This window comes from Cherax quadricarinatus, chromosome 3 (assembly GCF_038502225.1).
Source record: "Cherax quadricarinatus isolate ZL_2023a chromosome 3, ASM3850222v1, whole genome shotgun sequence".
Lineage (NCBI taxonomy): Eukaryota > Metazoa > Arthropoda > Malacostraca > Decapoda > Parastacidae > Cherax > Cherax quadricarinatus.
Window position 1 is genome coordinate 22195489 of NC_091294.1, and position 21650 is coordinate 22217138.

General features: G+C 40.1%; 1 protein-coding gene across 2 annotated transcripts in view; it reads left to right on the top strand.

The window, feature by feature from the left end:
• LOC128706591 (terminal nucleotidyltransferase 4B-like) overlaps positions 1-21650 on the top strand; it is a 367220-nt gene that overhangs the window by 101818 nt on the left and 243752 nt on the right. The gene's annotated exons all lie outside the window — the stretch shown is intronic.

A 21650-nucleotide genomic window follows, 5' to 3' on the forward strand; every position in this document is an offset into this window, starting at 1 on the left:
TGCTTGTACATGCATGTATATACACAGTGGGTAGTGTGTATATGTGTAGTGTGACCTAAGTGTAAGTAGAAGTAGCAAGACATACCTGAAACCTTGCAAATTTGTTTTTTTTCAACAAACAGGCTGTATCCTACCAAGGCAGGGTGGCCCAAAAAGAAAAACGAAAGTTTCTTTTTTTAAATTTAGTAATTTATACAGGAGAAGGGGTTACTAGGCCCTTGCTCCCGGCATTTTAGTCGCTTCTTACAACACGCATGGCTTATGGAGGAAGAATTCTGTTCCACTTCCCCATGGAGATAAGAGGAAATAAACAAGAACAAGAACTAGAAAGAAAATAGAAGAAAACCCAGAGGGGTGTGTATATATATGCTTGTACATGTATGTGTAGTGTGACCTAAGTGTAAGTAGAAGTAGCAAGACGTACCTGAAATCTTGCATATTTAAGAGACAGAAAAAAGACACCAGCAATCCTACCATTATGTAAAACAATTACAGGCTTCCGTTTTACACTTACTTGGCAGGACGGTAGTACAGTGGAACCTCAAATATCGAACTGCTCCCAACTCAACCAATTATGTAAGTGTATTTTTGTAACTGCTTTTATAAGTGTATTTTTGAGGGTCGAAAAAATAATACATGAACGAGTTTACTCCTACCTTATATCCAGTTGCATACTAATCCCCTGCCAGTTTGGGATTAGAACCAAAAAAAAAAAAAATTACGAATGATGCTATTATACAAATGCTTGAACTAATATATACAGCCCTCGATAAAAATGAATATCCTCTGGGGCTCTTTATTGACCTATGGAAAACATTTGATAGAGTGGACCACAGTCTCCTGCACCTAAAACTAAATCATTACAGCATCAGAGGACATTCCCTGGATTACCTAATACCTTAACAGTAGACACCAGTATGTATATGCAAATGGAGTCAACTCTACTATCCAGCCTGTAGCTGTTGGAGTGCCCCAGGGTAGTGTCCTGGGCCCACTCCTCTTTCTCATTTACATCAATGATCTCCCCAATGCATCACAACTCCTTAAACCAGTTCTTTTCGCAGATGACACTACTAATGTCTACTCCCACTCAAACCCAGCTATACTTAGAGATACTGTAAACAACGAGCTTTTAAAATATATACTTGCAGCAGCGAGGAGACGGTTGGAGGCAGTGGAGATGTCCTGTCTAAGGGCAATATGTGGTGTAAATATTATGCAGAAAATTCGGAGTGTGGAAATTAGGAGAAGGTGTGGAGGTAATAAAAGCATTAGTCAGAGGGCAGAAGAGGGGTTGTTGAGGTGGTTTGGTCATATAGAGAGAATGGATCAAAGTAGAATGACATGGAAAGCATATAAATCTATAGGGGAAGGAAAGAGGGGTAGGGGTCGTCCTCGAAAGGGTTGGAAAGAGGGGGTAAAGGAGGTTTTGTGGGCGAGGGGCTTGGACTTCCAGCAAGCGTGCATGAGCGTGTTAGATAGGAGTGAATGGAGACGAATGATACTTGGGACCTGACGATCTGTTGGAGTGTGAGCAGGGTAATATTTAGTGAAGGGATTCAGGGAAACCGGTTATTTTCATATAGTCGGACTTGAGTCCTGGAAATGGGAAGTACAATGCCTGCACTTTAAAGGAGGGGTTTGGGATATTGGCAGTTTGGAGGGATATGTTGTGTATCTTTATACGTATATGCTTCTAAACTGTTGTATTCTGAGCACCTCTGCAAAAGCAGTGATAATGTGTGAGTGTGGTGAAAGTGTTGAATGATGATGAAAGTATTTTCTTTTTGGGGATTTTCTTTCTTTTTTGGGTCACCCTGCCTCGGTGGGAGACGACCGACTTGTTGAAAAAAAAAAAAAAAAAAACTTGGATGATGACCAACATACTCTTAACATAGACAAAACATACTTCTTCTAAACCATACCCCGGCCGGGATTGAACCCGCGGGCAGAGAGTCTCAAAACTCCAGCCCGTCGCGTTAGCCACTAGACCAGCTAGCCACAATAAGATTCGTCCAACTAGGTATATTTCTACACCATAGGAAGGTTAGCACAGGCACCACTGTGACCACAAATGCAAGTTTTTACAGACCGCTGGTTCAATCCCGGCCGGGGTATGGTTTGTTTGCAATCGTGTAATTACGATTTCGTGAGTCATATTCTTCTATTTGGAAACATAGCCTTAAATCTTTCTTTCAACGCACTGGCCGTGTCCCATTGAGGCGGGGTGGCCTGAAAGAAAAAACGAAAGTTTTTCCTTTTTCATTTAGTAACATATACAGGAGAAGGGGTTACTAGCCCCATGCTCCTGGCATTTTAGTCGCCTCTTACGTCACGCATGGTTTACGGAGGAAGAATTCTGTTCTACTTCCCCATGGAGATAAGCATTATATATCCAGCTTAATATATAGATAAATGGTTCTCCCATTACAAGACACACTGAGGGTAAATTTCTATGTCTTCACCTTTGGTGTAATCTTAAATTTCATCCCCACATCCAGGACTCTGAAGGAGGGGTGTTATGTTGGAGTTTTATAACTGTAGTGTAAGTGCACCTTTGGCAAGACAGTGATGGAATGAATGATGGTGAAAGTTTTTCTTTTTTTGGGCCACCTTACCTTGGTGGGAAACGGCTGATTTTTTTTTTTTTCAACAAGTCGGCCATCTCCCACCAAGGCAGGGTGACCCAAAAAGAAAGAAAATCCCCAAAAAGAAAATACTTTCATCATTACTCAACACTTTCACCTCACTCACACATAATCACTGTTTTTGCAGAGGTGCCCAGAATACAACAGTTTAGAAGTATATACGTATAAAAATACACAATATGTCCCTCCAGACTGTCAATATCTCAAACTCCTCCTTTAGAGTGCAGGCATTGTACTTCTCATTTCCAGTACTCAAGTCCGGTTATATAAAATAACCGATTTCCCTGAATCCCTTCACTAAATATTACCCTGCTCACACTCCAACAGCTCATCAGGTCCCAAATACCATTTGTCTCCATTCACTCCTATCTAACATGCTCACGCACGCTTGCTGGAAGTCCAAACCCCTCGCCCACAACACCTCCTTTACCCCCTCCCTCCAACCTTTTCGAGGACGACCCCTACCCCGCCTTCCTTCCCCCACAGATTTATACACTCTCCATGTCATTCTACTTTGATCCATTCTCTCTAAATGACCAAACCACCTCAACAAACCCTCTTCAGCCCTCTGACTAACACTTTTATTAACTCCACACCTTCTCCTAATTTCCACACTCCGAATTTTCTGCATAATATTTACACCACATATTGCCCTTAGACAGGACTTCTCCACTGCCTCCATCCGCCTCCTCGCTGCAGCATTTACAACCCAAGCTTCACACCCATATAAGAGTGTTGGTACTACTATACTTTCATACATTCCCTTCTTTGCCTCCATAGATAACATTTTTTGCCTCCACATATACCTCAGTGCACCACTCGCCTTTTTTCCTTCATCAATTCTATGATTAACCTCATCCTTCAAAAATCCATCTGCTGACAGGTCAACTCCCAAATATCTGAAAACATTCACTTCTTCCATACTCCTCCTCCCCAATTTGATATCCAATTTTTCTTTATCTAAATCATTTGATACTCTCATCACCTTACTCTTTTCTATGTTCACTTTCAACTTTCTACCTCTACACACACTCCAAAATTCGTCCACTAACCTTTGCAATTTTTCTTTAGAATCTCCCATAAGCACAATATCATCAGCAAAAAGTAACTGTGTCACTTCCCATTTTGTATTTAATTCCCTATAATTTAATTCCACCCCTCTCCTGAACACCCTAGCATTTACTTCTTTTACAACCCCATCTATAAATATATTAAACAACCATGGTGACATTACACATCCTTGTCAAAGACCTTACTTTACTGTGAAATAGTCTCCCTCTCTTCTACACACCCTAACCTGAGCCTCACTATCCTCATAAAAACTCTTTACAGCATTTAGTAACTTAACATCTATTCCATATATGTACTTGCAACATCTGCCACATTGCTTCCCTATCCACCCTATCATATGCCTTTTCTAAATCCATAAATGCAGTAAAAACTTCCTTACCTTTATCTAAATACTGCTCACATATATGCTTCAATGTAAACACTTGATCTACACATCCCCTACCCACTCTAAAACCTCCTTGCTCATCCGCAATTCTACATTCTGTCTTACCTCTAATTCTTTCAGTAATAACCCTACCATACACTTTTCTTGGTATACTCAGTAAACTTATTCCTCTATAATTTTTACAATCCCTTTTGTCCTCCTTCCCTTTATATAAAGGGACTATACACACACACTGCCAATCCCTAGGTACCTTCCCCTCTTTCATACATTTATTGAACAAAAATACCAAGCATTCCAACACTATGTCCCCTCCTCCCTTGCTTTTAACATTTCTGTCATGATCCTGTCAGTTCCTGCTGCTTTACCCCCTTTCATTCTACGTAATGCCTCATGCACCTCCCCCACACTCACATCCTGCTCTTCTTCACTCCTAATAGATGGTATACCTCCCTGGCCAGTACCCCATACATTTTTAGCTTCAATATTAATTTTTATCCCATATTTTCATATTTGTTAGTGAATAACAGTATAGTGGTACCCTGAGTTTTGAACTTTCTTCATTCCAGAAGGCTGTTTGAGTCCCTTTACTGAACAGATTTGTTCCCATAAGATTAAAATAAATTAGATTAATCTGTTTTAGACTCCCCAGAAAAACACTTACAAAAGCACTTACAATAATACATTTACATAATTGGTCAAGTTGGGAGCAGTTCAAAAATTGGGATACCACTGTAATTGTTATATTTTCTTTATTTTATTTTTATATTCAGTAACTCCTTTACTTTTAGCTTTAAAATAGGTAAGGTGCTGAAGTGTTTTATTTTCATTGTTTTACTTTTATATTCAGTAGCTCTTTTATTTTTAGCTTTAAAATAATTATCTTAGTCCATATATTCATATATGTTAGTGGTTAACAGCAAATTTTTTTTGTTTTTTGATAATTGCAACTTCTTATTTCTCAACTTTCCCCTTATGAATGCAGTTATTGATCCTGATATCAACCTCTTATTGAACTGCACAAATAATCCTAACAGTAATTGCCATTACTATACTGCTAGTCAGGCTAAAACTGTACTCAGTGCCAGCAAGAACATTACAGTTTTCAACTATAATGTTAGATCATTGAGTAAACTCTGTGATGGCCATCTTGCATTACTGAAGTCTCTAAATGCTACTGTAACTTTCATTATTCTTACTGAAACCTGGCTAAAACAAGATTTGACAGACATATATAGTAGGTTGGTAGACAGCGACCACCGAGGGAGGTACTACCATCCTGCCAAGTGAGTGTAAAACAAAAACCTGTAATTGTTTTACAGGATGATAAGAATAGTTGGTGTCTTTTTTCTGTCTCATAAACATGCAAGATTTCAGGTACGTCTTGCTAATTCTACTTACACTTAGGTCACACTACACTTACATCTACATGTTTATGTATACACACTCATCCGAGTTTTCTTTGATTTTATCTTAATAGTTCTTGTTCTTATTGTTTTTCCTTTTATATCCATGGGGAAGTGGATTAAGAATCTTTCCTCTGTAAGCCATGCATGTTGTAAAAGTCAACTAAAATGCTGGGAACAATGGGCTAGTAACCCCTTTTCCCATGTAGCCTACTAAAAAGAAAATGAAGAAAACCGTCAAAGTGGGATGTTTGAATGTGCGTGGATGTTGTGCGAATGATAACCCTTTCAGGGTCCAAGGCCAAAATCTGAAGTCACGCACCAGTGTCCAAGAAATTTTGAAAAAAAAAAAATTATTTTTTCTTACAGAATTAAAGAGCATATTTTTGTGAAGGTAATAAAACAAAAAAAATTAGAATCTGATCAGTACTTACCGAGATACAGTGCCAAGAAGTTTGTAGAAAATGATGTGGTGGCGGCAACATCGACGAATTCCACATACGCGTATTATATTATTTTGTTGTTTTAGTTGTTTTTTCTTTTCTTTTCCAATTTTTTTCTATTCCTACTAACATTTGGGGCCTGAGAGACCAATACTGTATATAATTGATATATATATACTCACTGTATTGAACCCAATAACCGCACTAAAGTTATTATCATATTATTGTTTACCACTGTTGTTTATTACAATAAACATGCACAAATATTGTATAATACTAATGTTCTATCATATATTTACATATTTACAATCACTGGACATGGTTTTAGAACTTCTGGAGCTTGTGGAACTCCTTGAAACAAGGCACCATGCACAGAGGCACCTTACATTCCTCGCACATAAACCGAGTGTCTTTGCGTCTTTGTTGCCGTCGTTTTGTTTGTGCACAGACAATGCATCTCTTCTGAGCAAATTTCTTTTGAGTTGAAGGAAGCTGTATTATGAAATGATCACCTTCTCTTCTTAAACGCTTGGGTATATTGTGATGAATTCGAGGACCATGTTGTATTGCAGGTGTTGTTACCTGGTACTTCATTATGAGTTGTCTGACAACAGACAAACAAAATTCACCATACGGTGGTCTGTTACCAGTCTTTATTTGGTACATATTATATGCATTCAGCATTGAAATGTCCATGAGATGGAAGAAAAGTTTCATGTACCACTTGTAACTCTTACGAACACAGTCAACAAAACCAATCTGCATGTCACACTTGTCAACCAAGCGCATGTTTTGTGTATAATCAATCACTGTCACTGGTTTTCGAATACGTTCATTAGTCACTCGATCAACTTTGCCACTGTCTTGCATTTCATTACGGTGAATGGTTGTCAACAATGTGACATCTCGTTTGTCATGCCACCGTAATGCCATGATGTCATTGGCAGTAAACACCTGCACGTCATCACCACGAACACCTGCGTTGAGCCTGGGCATATGTTTACGATTAGAACGCACTGTGCCACACACATCTGTCTTGTTCACTCGCATGAAATCACTGAGTAATGGGCTTGTGTACCAGTTATCGGTATATAATGTATGGCCCTTACCAAGATAAGGTGCCATCATGTTTCTCACTACGTCACCTGATATACCCAATAACATCTTGGTATCTTTCAATGTTTTACTACCCGTGTATACAACAATATCCAACACCAGGCCACTGTCACAATCACAGAGTACAAACAATTTTATACCAAAGCGGTTCCTCTTGCTCGGTATATACTGCTTGAATGACAGTCTACCTTTGAACAAAATCAAAGACTCGTCAGTTACAAGATTCTTGAATGGATAAAAGTATATCCTGAACTTTTGTTTGAGATACATGAAAACATTTCTAATCTTGTATAACCTGTCACTTCTGTCAGGCCTGGTTTTGTCAGAGAAGTGCAACATATGTAACAGTAAGATAAACCTGTTCACTGGTATTATTTCACTGAAGGATGGGGTACAAATTAGCCGATCTGTGGACCAGTATGCTTTTATATTATGCTTATAGACGTGAGGCATAAGCATTATTGTTGCAAAAAGCAAATACATTTCTGCAACAGTCGTCTCTTTCCACCTGTGTAGTCTTGACTGTGGTGATAAGATCGTATTTGCCATGGTGTACTGAAAATACTTATTACTTTCCCTGACAATAATTTCCATCAATGGCTGGTCAAAGAATAATTCAAAGAATTCCAGTTCATTGGCCGTGGTTCCAATGGGACAGGTAGGTAGAATTCCACTTTGCGAGTCATCAAAGTGGTGAGGGCTGGGAACAAAATTGGGATTTTGCTGCCAATCCCAGATACGGTTTGCTGGTGGATACTGGACATCATAGGCTGGTTGTACGGGTGGTTGTGGCGGGCTGGTGGGTGACGCTCCGCTTTGTCCTTGAACTGACGAGTCAGCAGCGTGGGTTCCCGCGTGGCACAGCGAGTCACGCATGGCGGTGCCACTACCACCACCAGCCCCACTAACCATCCACTGATGTCTGTGGCCCATCCATGCCAAGTGTAGCCACATCATCCTCACTGTCACTACCTAAAACGGGTGTAGGGCCATGGGATGTACTCCGGGATGTACTCCGGGATGTACTCCGTCCCCTGGGCACAGCATAGGGTACACTACCCGAGCGCATGCGGCGGCGAACATACCGACGCTTCACTGGTGAATATGTTTCCTCACTATCACTACTCGAATGATCGTCGAGCGCAATAAAATCACAATCCACGTCAGAATCATCGTCATTACTGAAGTCAGAGGCCAGGCCACGGGAAAATATTAGTTTTCTCTTACGTTTAGGAACACCCGACGGTGAGTCACGAGTGCCCACACCAGAGGTAGAAGGTCGAGGATCGTCTGGGTTTTCTGCACTATTATCGATATCCTGGTCATTATTTTCGGTCACTAACTTATCAAAGCCGTAGAATTCGTCTTCATTTCCACTTCCATCAGTGTCAGAACTATCAGACAGGAAGAGGAGAGTCCCAATTTTCCGGGGAGTGAGAGCTGACTTGCAACGAGGCATGGTGAACAAGGGTGACTGAGCCGGCGTTCCCACAATGCTATGCAGGCGCCTAGATTTTTTGTTTACGGCGCACACCCACGGCGCAGACCCATTCTCTCATATGTAGGCCTATGAGCGCTTTCGCGCTAAATTTGACGGCGCTAGAATTTTGGCGTAGATCTACAGTTTGGACACTCACCGACCAGCCGTAGATCTACGGGACGGACCCTGAAAGGGATAAGAAAGAAATGGTTATGGATGTTATGAATGAGAAGAAGCTGGATGTCCTGGCTTTAAGTGAAACAAAGCTGAACGGGTGGGAGAGTTTCAGCGGGAAGAAATAAATGGGATTAGGTCAGGGGTTTCAATTAGAGTTAGAGCTAAAGAAGGAGTAGCAATAATGTTGAAGGATAAGTTATAGCAGGAAAAGAGGGAATATAAATGTATTAATTCCAGGATTATGTGGAGTGAAATAAGGGTTGGATGTGAAAAGTGGGTTATAGTAAGCATTTATGCACCTGGAGAAGAGAGAAGTGTAGAGGAGAGAGAGAAATTTTGGGAAATATTGAGTGAGTGCTTTGGGAGTTTTGAACCAAGTGTGAGAGTACTTGTGGTTGGGGGATTTCAATGCTAAAGTGGGTAAAAATGTTGTGGAGGGAGTACTAGGTAAATTTGGGGTGCCAGTGGTAAATGAAAATAAGGAGCCTTTAATTGAGCTATGTGTAGAAAGAGATTTGATAATAAGTAATACATATTTTATGAAAAAGAGGATTAAGTATACAAGGTATGATATAGCACATGATGAAAGTAGTTTGTTAGATTATGTATTGGTGGATTAAAGGTTGATTGGTAGGCTTCAGGATGTACATAATTCTAGAGGGGCAACTGATATATCGGATCATTATTTAGTTGTAGCTACAGTTTGAGTAAGAGGTAGAAAGGACAAAATTAAAATGGCAGTAACAAGTAAGAGAGAGGTGAAAGTGTAAACTAAGGAAGGAGGAAGTTAGGGTGAGATATAAGCAACTATTGGCAGAAAGGTAGGGTAGTGCAAGTATGAGTATTGGGTGGGGAGGGGGGGTTGAAGAGGGTTGGAATAGTTTTAAAAATGCAGTATTAGAATGTGAGGGAGAAGTTTGTGGCAATAGGAGGGTGGGTGCAGGAGGAAAGAGAAGTGATTGGTAGAATGATGAAGTAAAGAGTGTGATAAAAGAGAAGAAGGTAGCTTATGAGAGGTTCTTACAAAGTAGAAGTGTTATAAGAAGAGCAGAGTATATGGAGAGTAAAAGAAAGGTGAAGAGAGAGGTGAGAGTGTAAAAGGAGTGCAGATGATAGAGTGGGAGAGGCACTGTCAATAAACTTTGATGAAAATAAGATAAACAAGAAAGCCTAGGGAACGAATGGATTTGTCAGTTAAAAACAGAGTAGGGGAGTTAATAGATGGGGAGCTGGAGGTATTGGGTAGATGGTGGGAATATTTTGAAGAACTTTTAAATGTCGATGTAAGAAAGGGGGGTGGTAATTTCATGCACTGGCCAGGGACGTATAACATCTTTTAGGAGTGAAGATGAGCAGGATGCGAGTGTGGGGGAGGTGCGTGAGGCATTACGTAGAATGAAATGGGGTAAAGGTTTTAGACATTTATTTGTAATGTCATTATGGTTGTTTAATATATTTATAGATGGGGTTGTAAAAGAAGTAAATGCTAGGGTGTTGGGGAGAGGGGTGGGATTAAATTATGGGGAATCAAATACAAAATGGAAGTTGACAGTTACTTTTTTGCTGATGATACTGTTATTGGAGATTCTAAAGAAAAGTTTCAAAGTTTAGTGGACGAGTTTGGGAGGGTGTGTAAAGGTAGAAAGTTGAAAGTGAACATAGATAAGAATAAGGTGATGAGGGTATCAAATGATTTAGATAAAGAAAAATTGGATATCTCATTGGAGAGAGGGAGTATGGAAGAAGTGAATGTTTTCACATACAGTATTTGCGAGTTGACTTGTCAGCAAGTGGGTTTATGAAGGATGAGGTTAACCATAAAATTGACAAAGGAAAAAAGATGAGTGGTGCATTGAGGTATATGTGGAGACAAAAACCTTATCCATGGAGGCAAAGAAGGAAATGTACGAGGGTATAATGATACCAACACTCTTATATGTGTGTGAAGCATTGATTGTAAATGATGCAGCAAGGAGGAGGCTGGAGGCAGTGGAGATGCCGTGTCTAAGGGCAAAGTGGGGTGTAAATATTATGCACAGAATTCGTAGTGTGGAAATTAGGAGGAGGTTTGGAGTTACTGAAAGATTTAGTCAGAGGGCTGGCTTTGTACTTCATATTTCCAGTACTCAAGTCCGACTATTTATAAAAAACTGGTTTCCCTGAATCCCTTCACTAAATATTACCCTACTCACACTCCAACAGCTCGTCAGGTCCCAGAAACCATTCGTCTCCATTCACTCCTATTTAACAGGCTCACACATGCTTGCTGGAAGTTCAAGCCCCACGCCCACAAAACCTTCTTTACTCCCTCCCTCCAATCTTTTCGAGGACTATCCCTACCCCACCTTCCTTCCCTTACATATTTATATGCTCTCCAAGTCATTCTACTTTAATCCATTCTCTCTAAATAACCAAACCACCTCAACAACCCCTCTTCAGCCCTCTGACTATTACTTTTAGTAAGTCCACACCTCCTAATTTCCACATTCTGAATTCTCTACATAAAATTTACACAACACTTTGCTCTTAGACAGGACATCTCCACTGTCTCCAGCTGCCTCCTCGCTGCAGCATTTGCAACCCAAGCTTCACACCCATATAAGAGTGTTGGTACCACTATACTTTCATACATTCCATCCTTTGCCTACATGGGTAATGTTTTTTGTCTCCACAAATACCTCAACGACCACTCGCCTTTTTTCCTTCATCATTTCTGTGGTTAACCTCATCCTTCATAAACCCATTTGCTGACAAGTCAACTCCCAAATATCGGAAAACATTCACTTATTCCATACTTCCTCCATCCAATGTGATATCTACATTTTCTTTATATAAATCATTTGATATCCTCATCACCTTACTCCTATCTATGTTCACTTTCAACTTTCTACCCTTACTCACCCTCCCAAACTCGTCCACTAACCTTTGCAACTTTTCTTTAGAATCTCCCATTAGAACAGCATCATCAGCAAAAAGTAACTGTGTCAACTCCCATTTTGTATTTGATTCCCCATAATTTAATCCCACCCCTCTCCCTAACACTTTAGCATTTACTTCTCTTACAACCCTATCTATAAATATATTAAACAACCATGGTGACATTACACATTCCTGTCTAAGACCTACTATTACCGGAAGTAATCTCCCTCTCTTCTACACATCCTAACCTGAGCTTCACTATCCTCATAAAAACTCTTTACAGCATTTAATAACTTATTATCTATTTCATATATTTGCAACATCTGCCACATTGCTCCCCTGTCCACTCTGTCATATGCCTTTTCTAGATCCATAAGTGCAATGGAAACTTCCCTACCTTTATCTAAATACTATTCACATATATGCTCAAACTCTATTGCACTGGCTAACTCATGCTGTATTTGAGGCAAATCTGAATTGGTAGTTACGAATGATACTTGAGGATTTCTCAATACCTGTCATGTACATAGGGAATAACGACATTCAGGCTGATCGTCTGACTGAGTGTTAGAGGTAGAGAGTACAGGATCAGGAGGATTGTCAGAGTCTGTCACATTAGTCTGGGTTGGAACATCATTATCATCACATACTAACTTCATATAATCTAAATGCGATTCTTTATACTGACCAGTACTAATTTCTCTAACCTCATACTTATTACCAGTGATATGTTCAACTACTCGATAAGGACCAACAAACTTTTGATCAAGCTTTGGCATTGCAGACGTTTTGTTAAAGTTAGTCAGCATAACTCTCGAACCTACTTTGATTTTGGATGGCTTTGCTTGAGTGTTTGCGACTCTTGTAAATTCTGCTGTTGATTTATGAAGTGTTTCACGGATTCTTCTAAAGACGCTTTGAGCTAAGCTGGTATGAGTTGCTTTGAAATAATCAGGGTTGTAATTTGGTTTCGGATTAGAATATAGTAACTCATAAGGCAAACGTTTATCTACACCGTACAATGCATAATGTGGAGTGTCACCTATAGAAACATTGCAAGCAGAATTTATAGCACACTGCACATCAGGTATAACTTCATCCCAAGTTTCACTGTTGGGATTGATAGCTCTCAAGACATCAAGTACTTTCTTATTGGATCGTTCCACTAATACATTGCTGGCAGGATGTTGAGAAACAATGGTGGATTTAGAGATCTTGTACAAGGTACACAAATTTTCAAGAATCTCATTACAGAATTCACCTCCATTATCTGTTACTAGGGACTTAGGGGTGGTATGCCTGCAGATAATACGTTCTTTAAACGCTTTAGCTTCTGTCTCGGCAGTCTTATCTGCAATAGGGAATAACTCACAATATCTGGTGAACTGGTCTACCATAACACACAGATGTTTGTTGCCCTGGAGGGAACATTGGAAATTAGTTAACAAATCTAGTGCAACTCTTTCCCATGGTTCGCTAGTAGTTGGATTCACTTGGATTGGATTAGGACCATTAGCATTACCTTTATGTTGCATGCAGACATCTCAGTAGTACCAGTTACCAGTAGTATGACTTACTACCAACCGTCTGCGTGAATCACTCACTGTTATTCACGTTGCTGCTGACCAAAGCATATGTTTTTGAACGCCGCTCACCCCCTAGGCTTCACTGGTGGGCAGTCTGAGATAGAGAGCAGAGAGGCAGGGCGGCCTGGTGCTTCCCATACTTTCCGTTATAATTATATGTATACTAACCAGCCTACGTGAGTGTTCTTACCCCATCCATGTTTCGAACCCCACGTGACAAATTGGTGACAGCAGTGTGGGCGTGGAATTACGGGTATTTCAGACGTTAGAAGATTGTTTGTGGGGTGCCGCAGGTCAGAGGTCACGTCTGCCAGCGTCAACCGGCCGCTCCAGCTTAAAAACCAGTGCATCCGTCTTTCAAGTTTCCTGGCTTAGTTCGTGTGCTAATTGCTTCAATCGCCGAGGGGGTGACCCAGATTTTGCAATTAACTCTGACTGTCGAAAGCCGTATATATACGTCTTATGAGGTACCGTGTTTGACGTATACATACTCATAAATTATAGCGGCTTCAAATCAAGCAGGAGAAAGCTGGTAGGCCCACATGTGAGAGAATGGGTCTGTGTGGTCAGTGTGCACCATATAAAAAAAGTCCTGGAGCACGCAGTGCATAATGAGAAAAAAAAAACTCCGACCATTTTTTTTTAATTAAAATGCTGACTTTGTGGTCTATTTTCGTATAGTATTTATGGTTGTATTCTCGTTTTCTTGGTCTCATTTGATAGAATGGAAAACATATTATAGAAATAGAGGTAATTTTGATTGATTTTACCATAAAAAGAACCTAGAAATGGAGCTCAAAGTAGGGGAAATGTTTGATTTTTGCCAATGTTCAAAAGTAAACAAATGATGTCATTGTCCAATAAATGTCCAACTAGCCATTCTAATATGCAGTCATGAATGGGTTGATGTTATTTATACAATTATTACAGTATTGCAGTAGTCTGCATAATAGTAAGTCTTCTATTTTTTGTTTGAATAAAAATTCAAAATGGAAAGCAAGAGTAATATCAGAGGGGCCTGGAGACATGACTGATGAGCAAAGAAAATGTTATTTTAGAGCCAGGAATGTCTGCATTGTTCATTCTGGACCTTATTTTGAAATTGTCATATTTTTTAGTTTTCGTGAAATTGGCCAAATTGCAAATTTCTGACCACATTATTAAGTAGTTGAAATCGGTAAATGGGCAGTTTCTTGTACTCAATCGATAGAAAAAATGGAGTTCTAAAGAAATAGCTATGAGTTTGGATGACTGGAACAATGGAATTAGCCGAAAATAGGGCTCAAAGTGGGCGAAATCGCCGATTTGTAAACAGCGCCGAGGTCGCTAACTTCGCGAGAGCATAATTCCGTCAGTTTTCCATCAAATTTAGCTTTTTTGATGTCATTACAATCGGGAAAAGATTATCATTTCATAAGAAAAAATAATTTTTTTTTTTAAATTTTGCGACACCAGGAGACACCTCAGGATTGGGGGTTGCGACAGTCAAAGGGTTAAGCCAGCCAGTAAGCCAGAGTGTGGGAGTGAGTGCCAGTCAGCCTGCCTCAGCCTATCATCCAGCCTGTCTCCTGTCACCCACCTGCTCCTTCATGCTGTGTGCATCGTTACACGTCTTCCAGTCAGCTATTGTCATGGGTTAAGCCAGCATGACAACCCAGCTTCCTAACCCAGCTGAGAGAGAGAAGTAAGCCACGCAAGTTCCTCAGAAGTATTGTCTCCTATATCGCTTTGTGCTCCCAGTTGGATGCTAAGAGTGGTCTTCACCATCCCTGTGGCATATTGTGGCTTAGTTAAGCCACCTGGGTGTTGTGAGTGGCAGTGCGCATGAGTGGGCCGGGTTGCCACACCCACCCACCACCCACTCCCCACCTCATCTACCTGTGGGTTTCCACCCTTGTACCGGGTCCTAGTACTGTTTTGGCTCACATAATTGGTCAAGAGATTGTAGCTGTGCACCAACGATAAAGCCAGTTATGTGAGTTCACCTAGAAAGCGCATTTCTTCACGACAACAGTGTGAGTGTAGGAGGAATCGTCACTCGCCCACAGGACCATCTCATCACCCGTCACCGCCCGTCTACCACTCCAGACTTCAGTGATAATTTTCTGTTTAAAGACATTTTCCTGCATTTAAAGACATTTGCGTGTGTGAGACATTTACAGTGAATTTCTTGTGTACTCTAAGCCTTGTGTTTTCAGTGTAGACTCGGTGTTTCTTTGACTCATTATTTTTGCAATATTTTTCGGTGTTATTGCTTATCTTTCGTGTTTCACTTTTATATTTTTTATCTGTGTGTTTTTTTTATGCTACTTCCTGCCTTTAGTAAGTATTATTTTGTAGTGTTTAAGTGTATTCATTATTTCTGTGCAGTATTTTGTTCCTTACCCCAGTCATTCACTGCGTGTGAAGTAATTCATTATTTTCTTTTATCTTGTGTTCTTTCACCATTGTATTCTCCAGTATTTGTCATTATTGTAGTTCATGCAGTGTTATTCACCCCAGTATACTAAATTATCCATTAATTTCTATGTGTACCTTTTTTATTTTTTTTTCGTATGCCCAGCAGTGTCTCATTCCCTTGATTTTTTCGCAGACTCGTGTACCATTATTTTTTGCGAGCAATTTTTGTCAAATCAGTCACAGCAAGATTTTGTCGTAAGAACATAACTAATAAGTGTACAATCCTTGTTGTGTGTGCCCCGCCACTTGTAAGTGTTGTGTGTGCCCCGCCACTTGTAAGTGTTGTGTGTGCCCCGCCACTTGTAAGTGTTGTGTGCCCCGCCACTTGTAAGTGTTGTGTGCCCTGCCACTTGTGAGTGTTGTGTATGCCCCGCCACTTGTAAGTGTTGTGTGTGCCCTGCCACTTGTAAGTGTTGTGTGCCTCGCCACTTGTAAGTGCTACACTTCCAGTTTTGTTTCTTGTTTTATTTTTATTCATATTTTTCATATTTCTTTGAACAAATTCACTCTTAGTGTAATTTTTATTTCTTTTTAATGTAAACTGTTTTCTTTTTCTCTGTTTGAGTAAATTGGTTTGCTTAAATTACAATTAAGAGTTAGTGTTCAATCAGTCTTTCTTCATATTTTTATTTTTATTATTTAACCTACATTTTCCCAGTGTAACTTTTATTGCTGCATTGATTATTTCTGTGCCTTATTTTGTTACACTTGTTCTGCAGTGAATTATTTTCTTTTATTGATATTTTTATGCATTGTTATTCTCAGTTCATTATTGTTGAAGTGTCCTGTTTTTCATTTTATTATTTTTCCTAATATTGTCTTTGCATTATATTTTAATTTTCTTTATGCACTCTTAGAAAATATTTAAATTTCCCAGTTATCTCTCTTTACATACAATTTAGTGATTTTATTTTATACTTTTTATATTGATTTACAGTTTTATTAGTTAATTTCTTTAGCAAGAGCACAGACAGCTCATTTTGCATTTAATTCAGCCTCCAGTAATATTTTTACTTGTAAATTTCAGTGTTTCTTTATCTTGCCCAGTTGAGTTGTTATTCCTCTTGCAGTGTATCTTAGACATTTTTTTTATTACTTCTGCAGAATTAGTTACATCTCTTTTATTTCAATTTTAGCATTTTGTGTCATTTTTATTATTCATTATTTTTGCCTTATTTGTTTTTGTGCAACTTCTTTGCCATTATGTCTCGCATACCTTCAAGTGATACTTTAGTGAATGGCTATACTCAGACCTCTCAGGCTACTGCTGCTTCTGTCATCAGTCCTCATAGTTCCTTATTGACTGACAGACCGACCCAGACACTGAGACACTATAGTTTTACTCTTGATTCCCTTGATGCGTTACCTTTATTCAATGGCCATGTACATAGTCTTGAAGCATGGTTCATTGCCATTAATTCTCGTGTTAATGCTCTAGTTGACGGTCCTCCTTCAGAGGAAAGTCTTATCAGACTTGCGAAAGAAGCTCTTCATCGGTCCCCTGCTACTGTTCACGTTGTTGATCTCCTTGAAATGCGAGATTTCAGGAATCTTACTAAGTGGTCACAATATGAGGAACTGATTCGCTCTTTCCTTATACCAGTAAAAACTGCTGATCCATATGTCGTTCTTAGGGAACTCGTGAATGCTACACCCATGACTAATGAATCGTTGAGTGCATTTGCTGTTAGATTAGATAAACTTTTATCATCACTTATCAATGCTGTCCAGTCCTCAGCTTTTGTTCCTGATGAGGATAAACGATCCACAGCATCGTTTGCTAAAATAGCAGCTTTTGGAGCAATCAAAGAACTAATGCTGCCTGCTTCCTTGTGTGCTTATGAGGCTAATCCTCCAACTGTGACGATGGAACCACTTACAGCCCTAAATCATGTACGTTCCTTGTGCCCCCAGGGTACTTTCTTGTGTATCAAAAGTAATTTCACACCTATGCCTCAGTCTGCACCGCCTCTTGTTTGCGCCACAGCAACAAATTGTGGTCGTCAACCATCGCAGCGATCACCAAGGACCAATGTACAGAGTCATTATAAACCTCGTAGTATTCATAGTACATTCAGTAACTATAGTCATCGGACTTGTTACATATGTGGTTTCCGTGGCCATATTGCATTTAATTGTCCTGATAGTCACCCTAAGAGGTGTCGTACTGATGATGAGTACCAGTCGGATCTTCCCTACTGTACTTATCATAGAATACATGGACATGACACATCTGAGTGCAATGCTCTCTACAACCTTCAGTACTCTAGATCTTTCCGTGGCCGTTCCAACCGCAGAACCAGGAGAGGGAACAGACGTCGTGGTTCTCAGACTAACCAGAACCAGGCTCAGTCTTCCAATTTGGGGGAATCTGAGCACCCAAATCAAACCGTCCCATGGTGACAGCAGGTGATAGTGAGTACACATCCCCGTTCGCAATTCCTTTGAAACCTTAAGCAGTCTCGAGAATGACAATCCTGCTGATGATGTTGCTTCACACGTCTCTGACGTAGATGATTTTGGGGATGAAGTGGAACAAATCTTTTCTGATGACAATCCACCCTTTTGTTTGCACATAACTTCCAATGCAACAATAGGCCCTATAGTGCAAGCATCTGTTCATAATGTGCCCGTTCATTTGTGCAAGTCAGTATTATCAAGTCTAGTTTGTTTAGGGATAAGCAGTTACGACATGTCCTTCTCGTAGAACCGACTGATGTGTCCTCCCTTAGTGGAGTAGCTGGTTCTCACCTGCGTGTCCGAGGTCTGACTTCCCTCACCTTTTCTATCCAAGGTAGAGACTTTACTGCGTCCTTCCTTGTTGTAGACCAGATTACTTTCCCTGATGATCTTCTACTGGGATTTGCTTCCATGCAAGACTTACGCATTGTGCTCGACCCTTATCGGTGGCATGCCCAAATTAATGACTTGTTCGTACCATTTTGGGGATACCAGCTTGGATCTGAGATCTGCCATACTGCCGCAGAGTACGACGTTCGGATTAAGTCCTTACAAGCCAGTGCATTTTCCAGTAGCGTACTCAAGCGGTCAGGCACTGGTGATCCTGTCACTCCTGTCTGTGTTCCACCTGCAACTTCAGGCTTGCAAGATAAGTGTCCAGTTACCTCAAATGTCCGAGGATGCTCTGACTACCTTGAGTGCCGAGCCTATCCCTGCAATGTCTGCTAGTTCAAGTAATAGTTTCTCCACAGGGGACGCCTTGTCGGAAAACGATTACTTGCATGGTCTGTCAAGACATGAACAGGGTACTGATAAATAATGTCTCGAAAGTGCTTTAAAGACCATATTATTGCTAAAGCTTCTTGCTCAGTTACTGTATAATTACGTTCAGCCTTCGTAAGGACTCGGTTAGCAAATGCAATTGCATTGTACTTGCCATCAGTCTTCTGAGCTAGTACAGCACCTATGTCAATAGAACTAGCACTAGTTGTAAGAAAGAAGGGCTTAGAAAAATCTGGAAATTTCAAAATTGGAGCAGATGTTAGCTTTTCTTTTAGAGTTTGGAATGCTCTTTCTTCATGGAAGGTCCAAACGAAAGGAGCATCTTTCTTAAGCAACTCAGTTAGAGGAGCAGCTATGGAAGAAAAATTGGCAATGAAAGATCTATAAAAACTTGCTAAGCCCACAAAGGATCTTACAGCATCAGCAATTTTGGGAGTTGGAAAATTTAGTACTGCAGTTACTTTACTTGGGTCATTTGTAACCCCTCTAGGAGTGACTACGTGACCAAGAAACTTGATTTCTGATCTGAAAAATTGACATTTAGACAGTTTGATCTTTAACCCTTTGAGGGTTTTCGTCGTACTAGTACGTCTTACGCGTAGGGGTTTTTGACGTACTAGTACTCATAAATTCTAGCGGCCTCAAATCTAGTGGGAGAAAGCTGGTAGGCCTTCATATGAAAGAATGGGTCTATGTGGTCAGTGTGCACAGTCTAAAAAAAATCCTGCAGCACACAGTGCATAATGAGAAAAAAAAAAACTATTACCATTTTTTTTTAATAAATCAGCGACTTTGCAGTGTATTTTCGTATGGTATTTATTGTTGTATTCTAGTTTTCTTGGTTTCATTTTATAGAATGGAATACATATTACAGAAATTGAGATGATTTTGACTGGTTTTACAAAGAAAGGTGCCTTGAAATTGAGCTCAAAGTAGCAGAAATGTTCGATTTTTGCCAAACTTCAAAAGTAAACAAATCGTGCCAAGCGTGCAATACACGTCAACTGGTGAGTCTAATATTCTTTCACAAGTGCACCAATAATATTTATACCATTTTTTACACTAATGCAGTAGTCTGCATAACAGTAAATCTTATATTTTTTGTGAAAATAAAAATTCAAAGTGGAAAGCAAAAGAATATAAGAGGGGCCTTGAGACATGACTAATGACTAGAGGAAATGTCATTTTAGTGCCAGGAATGTCTTTCTTGTGTATTCTGGACCCTATTCGGAAATTGGCATCTTTTGAAATTTGTGTGAAATTGGCAAAATTGCTAAATTCTGACCACTGTACTGGATAGTAGAATTTCATAAATGAGTGGTTTCTTGCACCCATTCGATAGAAAAAATGGAGTTCTATCGAAATATTCATGTTTTTTGTCGACTAGTACAGTGAAATTGGCCGAAAATGGGGCTCAAAGTGGGCAAAATCGCCGATGCATAAACATCGCCGAGACCGCTAACTTTGCGAGAGCATAATTCCATAAGTTTTCTATCAAATTTCAAACTTTTGGTGTCTTTATGATCGGGAAAAGATTCTCTATCTTTTCATAAGAGAAAATAAATTTTTTTTTTTTTTAAATTTGGCCGACCCTGAGAACGAGTTTTGGAGAGGGCCTGTCGACCCTCAAAGGGTTAAATTGGCTTCTTCAAGCTTACCAAGTACACCATAAGTGCATTACCTATGAAACCTCTAAAGATATTAGTCATGAGCCTTGAGAACGTGATAGGGGAGGATCGTAATCCAAAGGCCATACGGAGGAAGTGATAATGACCTGTAGGAGTGGAGAATGCAGTTAGCTCTTGGCTGTCCTCGTGAAGAGGGACTTGCCAAAACCCTTGTAACAAGTCCCTTGAAAAGACTATCATCTCCGATGTTACGTAAAAGATCACCCAGTACAGGAAGTGGGAAGCGATCTGGAATAGTTTTCGTATTTAACTTCTTAAAGTCAATCACTGGGCGCCAAGCACCGTCCTTCTTAGGTACTAGGATCAAGGGCGCATTCCAAGGTGAATTGTTAGGTGCAGTAACTCCATCATCAAGCATTTGATTGATCAATTCTTCTGCGACAGCAACTTGTGAATGAGGCATTCTGTACGCAGGTATATAGATAGGTCTAGTACCAGGTTCAAGTGGGATACGATGGGACAATAAGTTCGTTATACCCATCTTCTCACCTGGTAAGGCAATGGCTTTACAACGTTTGTTCAACAGAGTCAACAAACGCTTGACCTCGTCTGGGAAGTCAGTGGGAGCTAAGTCTTTCTCCTCAACTGGTGGAACGAATTGATCCAGTGAAGTGGATGAGGTCTCCCCGGTAGAAATAGCACCGACCCACTGGTTAGGTGACAACTCATCCTCTACGTGAACAGGGTAAGGATAGTGAACAAGGTCAACAAGATTGGTATTTGCTCTGAGACGGACACTGTGACCAGAAGTGTTAGCTAGGGAGAAATAGATTCGATACGTGGATTGGGTAAGAACACTCACGTAGGCTGGTTAGTACGTATAATTATAACGGAAAGTATGGGAAGAAGCCGTGCTGCCCTGCCTTTCTGCTCTCTATCTTAAGACTGACCCACCAGTGAAGCCTAGGGGTGAGCGGCTTTCAAAAACATGCTATGGTCAGCAGCAACGTGAATAACGGTCAGTGATTCACACAGACGGTTGGTAGTGAGTCATACTACTGGTAACTGGTTACTGCTAACTGGTACTACTG